This window comes from Cynoglossus semilaevis, chromosome 1, assembly GCF_000523025.1.
Source record: "Cynoglossus semilaevis isolate Cse_v1.0 chromosome 1, Cse_v1.0, whole genome shotgun sequence".
In the NCBI taxonomy this organism is placed as follows: domain Eukaryota; kingdom Metazoa; phylum Chordata; class Actinopteri; order Pleuronectiformes; family Cynoglossidae; genus Cynoglossus; species Cynoglossus semilaevis.
In genome coordinates, this window is record NC_024307.1 from 3,559,659 (window position 1) to 3,574,202 (window position 14,544).

The window sequence follows — 14,544 nt, forward strand, 5'->3', positions numbered from 1 at the left end:
GGTTGAAAGGTATGAGATCTAAGAGATGGTTTACGGATATAGAACTTCCATACAGTCCCAGTACAATGGAGGTAAACTGAGTATTTTCTACTTCATGTTTGTCAGCACTGAGCACAGCCTTCAGTGCTGCTCCCTGTGTGAGTGTGTTACCGTGGCAGCCAGCCGAGGAGACAATGCTGATATTTTATTTTTTTTTAAACAAAAGGCCTTGTGAGCAGTTTACAAAAGACCTCCACAAGAGGGAGGGGGCGCTCCCTGTCCCCTTTGGCCTGTAGTAAGAGTCATGGCCAACACTGACTCAGACACTTTGTGCTGTGGGATCACATTGTACTGTCGGGTTCAGTGTGAGCAGGGATGAAATTCTGCAAGTTAACACTTGTCATCTTGAGCAATCGTTTTACAGTGCTGTAGCACTGGCGACTGATCTCAAACTGGTAGAATTGTCGACTGGGAAGTGTGGTTTATTTCATAACTCATTACACAATAGTTAATCTAATATTTCATAGACAACGGATTAACTCAGAACTAATCGAGGTAATTAGAGACAATGTCACGATTTAGTTTCTGAGATATGAAAATACATCCAACAGCAGCCACTCAAAATATGCTGCGATTAAATTTTAAATGACATGATTGAATTAAATGACATTTTTTAACAACAGGATATGCAACTGTGTTTGTAGCACCACCCGCAGGGGAGGCAAGGGCTTGTGTTTTTAAACAGTAAACTGGACAGTTTCTTTATTAATTCTTTATGGAAAATCAGTGAGATGGTTTTAGAATAGACTAATATATAACCCCAAAGTCCATACTTCCCAACTGGACAGTTTCTTTATTAATTCTTTAAGGAAAATCAGTGAGATGCTTTTAGAATAGACTAATATATAGTATTAACCCCAAAGTCCATATTTCCCCGTATTGAACAGTTTTGGTCTTTTGTTATATATGATGTAATTTCGAAGTTTTAATGACTAATTCAAACGTGTTAGTTTTTTTTTTTTTGTATTATTTTCTCCGCACTTTCACACGTTTCCAGGGTGTTTTGTGAGACTTTGTACAAAAAAGGCTGTGAAAGTGAAACGGCTACACGGAATTTTTCTTTTAAAAACAACAGATTAAGATAAAGAAATAATCAAATTTCCACACGTGTGTGTATGACTCAGTTTGTGCTTTTTCAAGTTTTATAATGGGAGTGAAAGGAAGGAAGTGTTATTTATCTGCAGTTCAAAGACTGCGAACTATCTAGATCCCAAGGAGTCGAAGCTACAATAAAAGAAATGACTCAAACAGAAACATTTGTTGTCAAATTACTGTTTAACCGTGCTATAGTTCTGTTTACGATGTCAAAAAAGGCCCGAACAATTATTTAATAACCATTTTTACACCAGTTGAATCAGGACATTGTTAGCTGCATGATAAAAGGCACAGACAGTGACTCAACACAACTTCCACGGAAGCAAAAATGTGTCTCGGACACGTGAAATAGACAAGGGTGTGTGAATCAGCCTTCAGAGCAGAGGAAAACGGCTTTCCTGAAACAGGAAACTTGGCCCACGAGAAGCATGCTGGCGTGGCGACTCCCGTTCCTCATTTTAACTTTCATCCTGGAACTCTGGATCTGACCGTGGTACAGACAGCTCTGTAGTTTACGTTACACATCCAAGACAGACAATGGCGACCAAAACAACGCTGTCATTTTGCTTTTGTCTTTCTTTTTTTTTTTTTTTTTAAAGCAACTTTCACTTATGCTGAAGGTCTGCCACCGCTCCCACATACACCGCTAATAACAGGCTGATTCACTGCGCACAGAACAAGCCTCCTCATCTGTCCCTGGTTCAGCCGCCCACACTGCAGCCCACTTCTACTGCAGAGCATCAACATTTATGAACAACAGAAAAAAGAGCTCCACTGGTTCACTTCCTCTGACGCATAGTCAAAGAATGTGGCGGATATATTTGGAATGTAGGGGTGTGTTGTGTTGTCTACGGACTGCGTAGACCGGTGTTTCCCAAACTTTTTTTTTGTCCCAACACGACACACCACCAAACAGAAAGTACAGCTATGATCTTCTAGGTTCATTCACTCACAGTTTACATACTCAGTGTGAAACCTGTGCCTGTTTAGTTGAACACCACACTGATATACTCACAGGAATTGAAGAAGGACACACATGAAGAGCGCGGAGTCTCATCTGCTGCCATCTAGTGCCAGAGTATATAATTGTTCTGCCTGTCACTGTTGCATCGTTGAACAAAGTCTAATTATTTACAGTGAATACATTTTCCAGACCAATTGGGGGAAATGGTACAATTTTCTACAGTACAGGCGGAGTTTCCATCTTATGGTGCAATGTAACTCGAGAGTCGGAACTCACCTACACTATTTCCATCTTATGGTGCAATGTAACTCGTGAGTCGGAACTCACCTACACAGTACTAACATCTATCTTCTTGTAAAGATGAAGGGCATAAAGTTCCCCCCCCCAAAAAAACAACAGAAAGTGAATGTAGCACATTCCAGGGTGAAGCGTACAACTGGCGAACGTGAAGGGTGAAGGACATCGTAAACTGAGGATACTGATAGGTATCCTCAGTTTACGTAGAAGACACGAAAGATAGTTTAAGTTGAAATAAACGCCATTTGAAGTTCAATCTGGGGGAAATGTCCCTAGGCTCTGAGGACTGATTCATACATCCTAATGTGTCAGAGTCAGAGTCACACTTCCATGGAGGGGTTGGGTTGGGTTGGGTTGAGTAACTCCCATCATCTGTTTCCACTAATAGTTTATGCTTTTATTATTATTGCTAGCAGCGACCTGACAGTAGAGAACGTCCGCTGGGTTTATACAGATGTAAAACAGATCGCTTTGAACTGAGTGATGATGTGTTTGTCCAATAGTAATTCAATAAACTCTGTTTATCTGGAACCATGTTAATTTAACGAGTTGTTAAAGATTTAAAACACAGACTTAAGATTTATAAGTTATTTGGAATGTTTGTGCACATTATCAGCTGTTAGACAGATGATGGATGGATGGATGGATGGATGGATGGATGGATGGAAAGATGGATAGATAGATAGATAGATAGTGAACTTCCTGTTAGATTTAACAGAAAGTTCAACGTGTTAAGTTACGTAAATCTCTAAAAGCAAAACATCACATTTTTTTTCCAAACTGAAAATAATATTTGAAGGATCTCAGGGCCAGTCCTTCGACGAGGCCAAGATGGCGCTGTGACCAGATTGGATTAAACAAATTGTCTATTGTAAACAACAGAAGTGTTTACGTCAAATGGAGGAGATAGTGTATAGAGAAGTAGCTTTGGTATTTTAAGAAGTACCAGACGCCAGTGGCTCTCCTGAGTCGCATTGATTGATCAGCATTTCCATTCTGGAAACTTCTTCGCTGTCATACCTTATAAAAGCTCTTGGATTGTCATTGGTAATGGCTGATGTTTTCAAAACATCACTTCTCTTTAGTCAGTGAGGTCTAATTTTGAAAATAAAGTACGAACTGTACAGTGTACAATACAGTGTCTGTAAACACAGTATTGTAAACTTGTCCGTTTGCACATTTCGAGGCTTCATCTGTAAACACAGTATTGTAAACTTGTCAGCACATTTCGAGGCTTCGTGACAGGCAGTAATATTGCAGGGCGATGTCTGTTCTTCAGCTGAAGTCTCGGCTTTTGTCCTACTGATTTGACAAATGGGAGCGACTTGGACACTGACATGAGACCAGTGTGATTTATTACGACGGGCCAAAACAGAGACATCATTGTTCCGGTAATTTAATTACCTCAACGATATCAAAGTATTTCAGCTGAAGGAGAAAGTCGTGAACTTTTTAAAACACAGAGCTATTGACTGAGGGCGATCAGTACTGTTCTTTTGTTCTCATTGTTACTGAGTACGCTTGTGTTGTAACAGAGCACAGCTCAGACTTTTCACCACAGTACGACCGACTGGTTGTTTTTTTTTCCAATGACAAATCAATGTTAATGTTGCAGTGCTTTTGTGATGATATTTTGAGCATGTTATGAGGTGAAATTTATAGTCTGTGACTTGTTCTATGTTGGTCCCAGTGATCACTTTTTTCAAAAACATTAAACATAATTTTGTACAAAGCATTATATAAAGTATGTCCGAAAATATCTTGATAATTTCCACAAGATATCTTTCATTAAATTCACATAAAAAAAGGCCCATTTGGCTCTTCTTTAGAAGTACGTCAACAGTAAAAAAACAAACAAACAACTAAAATAAAACATGCTTGTTCAGTTTATAATTAAATTATTAGGGGTGTCCACGAAAAGAAATGTGGATGCACAAAACTATTTACTTGAAAAAATTATCATAAATAAATATATAATTTAGAGTTTCCACGACTTCAAGCCCACTCTCATGTACTGAAAGACGATGTCGTCTCGTCGCCCACAACTCAGCTGTTACATACTGTATAAATATAAACACAGTAGATAAATATATATCTACATATATAATTATATTATACAAATATATAATTATATTATACAAATATATCATTATACTATACAAATATATAATTATATTATACAAATATATAATTATATTATGTATATACATGTATATATACACAAACATACGTAACACCTCATCACTGTTCACCAACTAAGTACAAAAGAAAATAACTAAGCCCTTAACAAACAATTAAACACAGTGTTAATCCCAGTGATATTGAACATCCTGCTCCACCAGTTTCACTCGCAGTTTTTAGACCTGATTTCCAGGTTAAAAACAAACGCATCGACGTGGATGAAGCCTCGCCCCGTGTCACCTGACTAGCCTAATCCCCAAGATGTACCGCTTCTTCCGTCCACAACGCGAAGCTTGTCGACTTTCACTGAAAATTGATGTAAAATGAGTGACTCCAGTGAGCCGTGATTGGATACCGTCAATATTGTGTCGACGTTGTCGGAATTTGGAAATTGTTCCGCTTTAACAAGGTTCCCCTTGTGTACTATTCAGTACCTTCTGTGTATTTGTATCTTACGTCCTGTACCCGAAAGGTTAAGGACAAATACACATACCGTTACAGCCCCGGGAGTACTCCAAGACTATTTGTTCCTGACGGGATTGTTAGCCTATTTTTCAGTCGAAGCAACTGTGCTCACTGAAGTAGTACTACACTTAGTATTCAAATTAAATTCTGAAATCACTTACACTCATCAAGTGCGAATTATGTACGTGACAAAACATCGTCTCACCAAATTTGTATTTAACTACACGAGGGAACCCATGTTCACCCAATGGTACTTGAACCTCTATTTGAGAACCTCCGTTACACAGCACATTCACTGAGTTAGAAGAGGAACTGAAAACCTAGGGGGCATGTTTCTATTTCATTTCACAATAATAGCAACCGCAGGTGTTTCTAACTCTAGATTCTTGGGATTTTTGGGGATTTTTTAAAAAATTTCCTCATGCCTCCAGTGAACCTCACATCTGTACAAAGAAACGAGAATGATCACGTGTTAACTCGGAGCATGATGTCCCCGTTGATTAAAGTAAAACAAATGATTTTATAACCGTCTGATTAAAGTAAAACAAATGATTTTATACCCGTTTATACACTATAGACTACAGTGTAGACTTCGGACATTGATGACGAAGAACATCTGCTAGTCATTTTCAACAAGTCTCCAACCTCCTGTCCTCCCTTCTGTTTTTGAAAGGGAGTGACCAAAGTGCACACAAAGTCTATCAGCACATTTTTTCAACCCCCTTTTTTTTTAGTTTATTCTTCAACAATTACCGTTAGATAGATGTTTACATCTGCACATAAAACAGAGGCTAAGGACCGTAACTGCCATGACACAAGAATTTGGGAGCAATGCTTTTAAAACCGACTCTCCTTCCTTCCTTCCTTCCTTCCTTCCTTCATGCCTCTTGAGAGGACAGTCCAGGACCAGCTCTCTTGTGGACATTTATACCCAGACTGCTCTGATTTGTTTTTGATATCGGCCCGATACCGACTCAATAAGACACATAGTACATGGACACTAACGGTCCAACATCGCGACTTTGCACTGCGGGTTTTCTCCATCACATACAAGGGCACGTCACCAGACAACATCAGATCGATATCGGCCACGTTACGTTTAAATGCACCGTCGCATCGTTTATAAATGATTACAAGTGTGAGTGTCATGTCTTACCTGGCGTTATTCCATTTATATCCGCGCGTCCTCTGGTGTGTTTCAGTTCTGGTGTGTCATCAACACGCGCGCACACGCACGCACTCGGTCTCAACTGGCCAACAGATGACACGCGCGGCAGGTTAACGCACAGTCTGCGATACGGAGACCGCACCGCCTAATAAATTACCACGGCGCCTGAAGAGGCTCTTCACTCACTTGAGAAGCACTGACATATCTGCTACCGTTACTTAGACGTCAACATCCGGTTAAAACTTTCACAATAAAAGGCGTTGCACTGAGACGCAACGGGGTGGGGGTGTTTCACAATTTTGGGCGATTTTTGTTGTTTCCTTTTCTTTCAACTGTGACTAAAATAAAGATTTTTTTTTTTAACAGAAAGCCAAGTGACGTTAACTCACGAGCTGAATATGTACACACATTTTAAGTTGTCTGAAAGTGTCTTTCATTCAAGTATTGTTGAATAGATTATTTAGCAATCTTCTAACAATGGTTACAAAGTCTTGATACTTTTTTATTTAATTAGATTTAATGTAACATTTCTCTGATTTTATTGTGTTTCACACCTTTTTTCTGATGCGTAATTCTTTTGATTGCCATATTTTTAACTACATTTCTGTACCATTTGACTAAAGTGCGATGTGACGCCATTTTAAAAAGCAAAAGGACTGTACCAATGTCAATACCGAATCCGAATTTTATATCGTCCAGTTTATTCAATATTTCGTGAATGGTTCATACCTTATGTCCTAAACAAAATCACTAGTTTGAATTCCGTGATTCCTCCACCTCGCTTGAGTTTTGTCTTTTATTTTGAAGGCAAGACTGTCTCACTTCTGGTATCCTCTGCCTTGTTGCTCTGTGTCTTAACACCGTGATACAGGATTGATGCTGCCATCCCAACAACTGCATGTGACCTGAGGCGGCTGCACCTCCTGCTGGAAGAAACGGTCTCCTTCTTTTTGTCCAGGATGCCTGTTATCTGAAACAATGTCTTTTACTCTGAAAATCTGTTTTTGGGAACATTTACCACAGAAACCGGACTAAACCACATCCGCTCTAATACATTCTGTTCATTCATTTGTGAAATATGTCCCGCTTCATCCCACATATCAATTTTCCCACATGTAGCTCAAACTGCTGCACAGATTGGCCGGTTAGCTCAGTTGGTTAGAGCGTGGTGCTAATAACGCCAAGGTCGCGGGTTCGATCCCCGTACGGGCCAAAGTTATTGCTAAATCACTGTACACTCTATTATAGAAAAAGTCAAAATCACCGTTGTCTTTATGGTCCTCGTCGACCCAAAGGCAATGTTGCCACTCTTATTGGTGGAACTAATGACGAAGTACGGATTTATTTACAAAACATTCCCAGTTTGACAGCTGTATATATTCGCAGCAGAGAGGTATAACTTTAAGTTAGTGACGTGTGTATCCTAGCTCTTTCTGTTGCACCCGTGAGTATCTGCCCTCGAATCTAAACAATTATGTCTCCAGATTCACATTGATATTTGGTTTAGCTGACGATGACGTCAAATATTCGCTATCTCTTACCGAGAAATATTAATTTGAAAATTGACCAAATGTATTTAAAAGCCCACTGGCAACATATGTTTATACCTAATCTTGACAAAATAGGTGATTTTATTTATTTATTTAATTACTTCGTCATTACATCCCAAATATTTCCTTAGAATTAATTGCGAAATGTAGAAGTTAGTTCGTCTGGGAAAATATTAAAGTTCTAACTTTGGCAATAAAAGTTACATACTGTAACTTATACAATAAAAGTTCAAGTTCTGGGAAAATATTAAAGTTCTAACTTTTGCCCTTTTACAATAAAAGTTCAAGGGAAATACCAAATAACACAAAATAAAACTTACGTATTCAAAAAGAAAATACTCTTTATATGACACTGAGCGGACACAAGAGGGCAGCATTTAGTTTCACATAGTGCAGAGTCAGAGTCTCTTCGCAATGGGCCTCTGGAGTTCATCATTCTTCATCTCTCCTATTCATAAAATGCCTCACGTGTTTGAGCAGATGACTACCCTGACATGAAATGTCTAGTTTGAATTACCTCCAATGACAAATAAATAAATAATAAATAAATAAATAAAAAATAAAAAGCTTAATTGGCCCCAGCGCTGTCAGAGGAGATGGAACGGTCTTCTGGAAGTCATTTGAGCTGATGACTAAAGACCGTGTCTTACCAACTGTGAATCCTGCAGTGGCTGCAAGGCTGTGATTCACCCAGAATGCACCACAGTTCCCCCCAGAATCAAAGCTGCAGTCATACACTGGAATGTAGCATGTAAATGTTTAGGAAGAAAAACACCGTCCCGTTATGACTGATGTGGTTGTCATGGGAAGCAAAGATGGCAAAACTCTGGGATGAAAAAAAAAAAAAAATCGAAGTGAAAGAAAGTCTTGTCGTTCGCAGCGTTGGGGGCTGAACTAGCCCTGCTCGCACTTTGCGTGCCTGCAGATAATTACCGTGTGCCTACAGGGAGCTGTATCCCCTGTGCTCAGAGCCATAACTGGCTGACAAGAAATGAGCTCATGAATACCTACAGTGATAAGAGGCGTGCGAGTGTGCCAGAGTGTCCGCACTATCCTGCAAATTAGATTTAATTTACACAAATTTACTGCATATAAATGAAGTAAATGCACCTCGGACAACAGTGATGTGATGTTTCCACCGTCACATAAAGTAACAGTGCAGTTACAGGTAACAAACTGAATCCTACACTGTTCACACTTTCAAATAACTTCATTGAAAAATACACAAATGATTTGTGAACAGGTTATAAATGTAAAAATCTGTCGATTTTAGGACGTCGTTGAGCGCAGTTCTGACCCGGACCAGAGGTCCTTAATTTGTTGTCCAAATCTCTCGGTGCGTTCCAAGGACATTTGTTTATCAGTGTACAATTCATCTTCTAATTGACCACAGCATGCCAAAGTAATACTGGGGTAATTACTGCCACACGCATCTGATGTGTGTTGCTTTGAAATGGGCTCTTCCTGCAGAGCACAGCGCGCTGCTATCATAGCCCCATGTGTGTTAGCCATCGCTCTTAAAGTCACAGCCGACATTTGTCTGGGAATAACAGGACAATACAAAGTTACAAAATTGTGCCACCTAGTGTGCAGAGTAGTAGTAAACACAGTAATGTACAGTATATATGCTAATGACCACCAGCTCTGCGATTCTATCCCGTAATGACAGAACTGACATGATACTTTTGCACATTTGATGTCTGCCGCCATCTAGCGGCAACAAGAGAAATTACAGTGGATTCGTTATTATTTAAGAAACAAAAAGATTAACATCAGTCTTTACCATAGCTTATACCAGTGTTTGGCGGACCAAATCAGAAACCCCCACGAGCCATATCTGGCCCACAGGCCATAGTTTGCTGAAGTTAGATTAAAAAAAAAAATTGAGTTAGAAATCAATGCCAAAAAAAATTTAACTAACGAGATTATAAACTTCCAGTTTACATGTATATGAGACTCATGGACCGCCATTTTGTTACAACATAGGTATTGTTGTTAATCAAAGTCGATGGTATCGATTCTTTTCTGATGTTTACTGGATGGGTTACATGCGTGCAACATATTTAGGTCAAGTAATTCAATCTTCTAATTGAGTACATTCACCAAGTTCGATAGTTCGATACATTTTTTGTACCTTTTTAAATCTTCACTACTTCCACTTTAGCGACCCCTGGTGGTAATAATAAAATTCTGAATCCGAAAAAGCCAAAAAAAAAAAAAAAATTGTAGGTGGTAATTGTAATAATAAAATTCTGAATCCGAAAAAGTCCTAAAATCCTAAAAAAAAATGTAGGCAGTAATTTAAACCACAGAAACATAAATTCCAGTGTCGCTGAGAAATATAAGAAAGTCTGCCGTCGTACTAATGTTCCTGGAAACATTTTAGTTAGCGTGTTAAGCTACTTTTCAGGAGAGAAGTGTGAAGAATGTTCACGTTCAACACTGATTCACGAAACACGGTCTCTGAGTCAGACCGTGGCAGAGGGTTTGGCTACAACTGAAATAAAAAACGGCAGGAAGAGGAAGCTGAGGAAGTTCAGGGGTCTTTACGGGGGATTCCACCTTTTTTTCGTGCTCGCTGTGATGGCGCATATTTGCAAAAGAGCTCAACTTAAGCTTGAGAAAATAAATCGTTCCTGAAGAGTCAGTTCCCAGATGGAAGATCGTTAGCTTTTAGTAGATCGGGAAAAACAACGATAACACTGCTTCTACTCACAGGAAAAAGTGCGAATTGGTTTGGTTTAACGAACGGTATATTTAAGAAGCAGTTACAAAAAAAAGAAATAAAAAATCACCACTTTCTGGTATTTTATTAAACACTCTCTGGACTGAAGGCTGTTCCATAAAGACCCAAACGACCCATAAAAGCTGTTCAACCAACCTCTGATGTAGAGCTCTTACTGAACTAAATAATATTAACACACATTCATCCCACTTTACAGACCAGTTTGAACGCGCTCTAATTGGACTCTATATCACACGCCCCGGCTGTGTCATTTTTCTGGACAGGTCAGGGCAGCACACTTCCGAACATTGGTTCAACACATTTCCACAACTGATTTATTTCCGAGGTACTTTTCCTCGTAAAACCGACGTGGACCCGGGGCCTTTCGCAAGCGTCTGGTTTTCCTGCTGGCTGCAGTAAAACCAGGCTGAGGTCCAGACGCAGGGCAGCGCTTGCGTGACAGCGGTGTGCGAGAACACCGGCTGTACGCCTTAGATCAGGGGCACCTGTGAGCACCCCTGCTTCCTTGCGTGTATGGGATTTGGCCCCAGCGCTATAAGCATCGGGGAGGGGGTGCAGGGGGGGCAGATAGGTTGGAGGGCCCTTAGTTAAGTGTGCAGATTTATGACGGGCGTTTGCAGCCTGTCAGAGAAACTCTTGTTGGTTTTTCAGAGAATACAAAATGAGGAGATGGTAGGGACGGGATCCAAGACGCTTCCAGGGTATTGGCCACAACTTGGGAAATTCTCCAAACAACAAACCACCTTGTTGTAATTCAGGAGGGATGGCCAGATGGCTCCAGATGCCTGAGCAGCACTTGACTGAGATTAACTGTCTTGCCTGAGTCCTGGAAGTTCGGCCTCGGCTGCTCATTAACATCTCTCTTCACCTGAAAGAAGACGTAGTGAGAATAAGACGGAGCGGGAATTAAAACAGAGGAGTAAAAAACCAAAAAAAAAAAAATCTGACCTCGCAGTTGAGGATTTCTCCTCTCCTGCTGTTGTGCTCATCTGTCTTTCTCACGTTATTCACGGCAGCAGGAAGGATCGTTTTCATTCATGTCACGTAACAAGCTTCTCGGTCCAGTGCGACTTCAGCAGCTCATCATCACTTAACCATGAAGGGGTTTGAGGGTCCGATACAGTCGGGGAGTGAGTCTCACACAATCAAAAAATGTCCTGGTTTATCGCAATTAATCTGTCGGCCTTCAAACTGCCTGGAGTTTGCACGCAAACAAATGAAAAGGAATGTTCCGGCGATTTTTTTATTTTTTTCCTGTCCAACCACTGAAGAAGACAAATAACGTTGAGACAAAACAGATGTAAAATTAATACACTCACCATCGAACCGAGGACATTTTTGGTGGCGTGTCACAGTAGCCACAGAACATGTGTCAAATATCGACACCATGTGACCATAATGTAGAGATGTTACTTCACGTATCCGCCTCGCATCTCATGTGGAAGTATTTGTTAACTCAAACCGCCTTTAAACAGACCTCATAACTACCAGTTCGGTTCCACACTGAGGAGACATGAAAGCCCATGGTTAAGAAGCTGAATCTCTCTGGACTCACTCACGCTGTGGCTAGCTTACAAGCTATTAAGTTGGCCGCCATCAGGCCCATAAATTCACACTTGATGAAGTTGTGGTATTTGTTCAACACAACTGGTGGAGCGCAGACCAGTAATTAGAAGACTGGTTTAGTTGGATCTGGATCTAGTCTGAGTTCATACTGGCATTTTGAATGAACACTAGAATTATTATAATACATGAGTTCATACTGGCATTTTGAATGAACGGTAGAATTGTTATAATATTATCAGAAAGTACTGAAAAGTACAAAATAGTGAGTGAGTAACACAGTTCTCTATGCGGTACAAATAGATGGCGTCAAGGTCTATTTGTCTAATACAGTGTTTCTTTTTGAGGCCACGCCTCATATTTTACATTTAATACCAAACAACGAACCAAAATGTCCCAAAAAGTACATGTAATGAAATGATCTTCTTCGTTTCAATTTACTCACTCAGTGTAAAGAGCCTGTTTAGTTGAACTGGCAGGAATTGAAGAAAGATTCAGCGTTGGGGAAACTGTTACGTTGTACGTGTCCTGAGGTTATCGCCGCCCCCTACTGCCCCAAATGTGTTGGATGAATTTAAACTATTGATTGTGAGCAGGAGCACAGAAAAGAACACGATTAATCCAGTTCCTGGAACTAACCTTCCCACATTTATTCACATCGTCTGCGTAGCTGCCAACGCGGATCTGTGGGGCAACGTTTTCAGTCGTCTAGGGATCGAACGCTCATCAGTTCACAGCAGGAAAAGCACACAGTGATGCTCAGACAGAGAACAGTAAACACAACATGTTAAGCAGCTATTTTTCTCCCCGCCTAAAATTCATAACTCTACATTTCATCTGGTTTCTGCTTCTGAGTAAATAAGCAACCGCCGGTTTGTTGATACGACAGTGTTCCATTCTGTTCTATAAAAGTGTCTGTTGTAACAGTTCCTTCACATGTGGTGATGATTTTGGACAGATATATCATTCTGGGCGTGTAGCGGGAAAGTGGTGAATAAAACTTGTCTGTGTTGTGTGTATATATACAGCATATATATGTAAATATATATTTATAGTTCATCTTGAGTGTACCAGTAGAATTAATACAACTTTAATTTGTTGTTGGTTTTATATCTATAATTACACATATATAGAAATATACACATACAAATATAAACATATAACGTATTTATAGATAGCTAACTAGATAAAATATATACACACATACATATTGTGTGTATATATTTAATCTACCTAGCTAGCTATATATATATGTTTATATATGTATGTGTGTATTTGTGTATATGTGTGTATGTTTATACGTATGTGTATATATATAAATAGATGTGCATATATGTATGTGTGTATATATTTTATCTTTAATTTGTTGTTGGTTTTATAACTATAATTACACATATATTTATATATATACACATACAAATATAAACATATACCGTATTTATAGATAGCTAGCTAGATAAAATATATACACACACACATACATATATGCACATACGTATATTTATATATATACACATACGTATAAACATACACACATATACACAAATACACACATACATATATAAACATATATATAGCTAGCTAGGTAGATGAAATATATACACACAATATGTATGTGTGTATATATTTTATCTACATATACACATATATTTACATATACATACAGTACATATATACACATACACACACATATATACATACACATATATATGTATAGTTCACCGTACAAACCTGATTCACATATTAAAAAATTAGCGGCGTCATCTTTACCCATTAGCGTTTCCAACGACATGAAACTTTAGGCTAAAACCTAAAGCTAACCTAAAGCTAAAAGCTAAAACTCTCGACTGATTTTTTTTTTTTACCTTTCGTTGGTGTCACTGTCATAAGCGATGTTAATGTCCTTGTGTTTTATCTTCAACAAGTTCAAGTGACTTGTTGAAGATAAGTGACAAAGTTATTTTCTGGAAAAACACGATAAATAACCCCTCCATTGCCCCCCAAAAAATAACTACAAGGAAATAAAACGAAAAAGGACAAAGCGTCGTCTGACCAAAAACCTTGTTTACATTTGTGTATTTGTGCTGGAGTTAAATACGGGGGAGACCACCAGAAAAGTTTGTTTCCTGGAAAAGCGGAGGAAGGTTGTTGTTTGTTTGTTTGTTTTTCATCTTCCCCGTGGCTCGTCTTTTTCATGTCTCTGGTTTGTCATTTGTGGCAGCCGCAGAACACAAGGATGTGGCTCTTCTGAGCAATCTGTGTACTGTCCCGACGTGCGGTGGAACTCTTAGGCCCAATCGTACTTGACTAACCGCCTAATTTGGAGTTGGTGAGCGTTCATTTGAAGCCAATAAATCTTCTTCACATGCAGCTTTAATGTGACCGTTCAGAAACGGGGGTTTCACATTTCACAACTCCAGTGAGGCATTGTGACTTATGGACTCCCCCCCCCCCCCCCCCCCCCCCCCCCCCCCTC

At 39.4% G+C, this 14,544-nt stretch overlaps 1 protein-coding gene and 1 non-coding gene across 2 annotated transcripts in view; one reads left to right on the plus strand and one right to left on the minus strand.

Annotated features, from left to right (window-relative positions):
* The window catches only part of inf2 (inverted formin 2), a 19,315-nt gene extending 12,905 nt beyond the window's left edge, over positions 1-6,410 (minus strand). The window contains exon 1 of the mRNA XM_025059294.1: positions 6,198-6,410. The gene's annotated coding sequence lies outside the window, so the exon portion shown is untranslated. The remainder of the gene's footprint in view (positions 1-6,197) is intronic.
* Positions 6,411-7,348: 938 nt separating this feature from the next.
* On the plus strand, positions 7,349-7,422 carry trnai-aau (transfer RNA isoleucine (anticodon AAU)). Its single transcript has one exon. It is a non-coding gene; the product is annotated as a tRNA-Ile (tRNA).
* Positions 7,423-14,544: the final 7,122 nt, after the last annotated feature.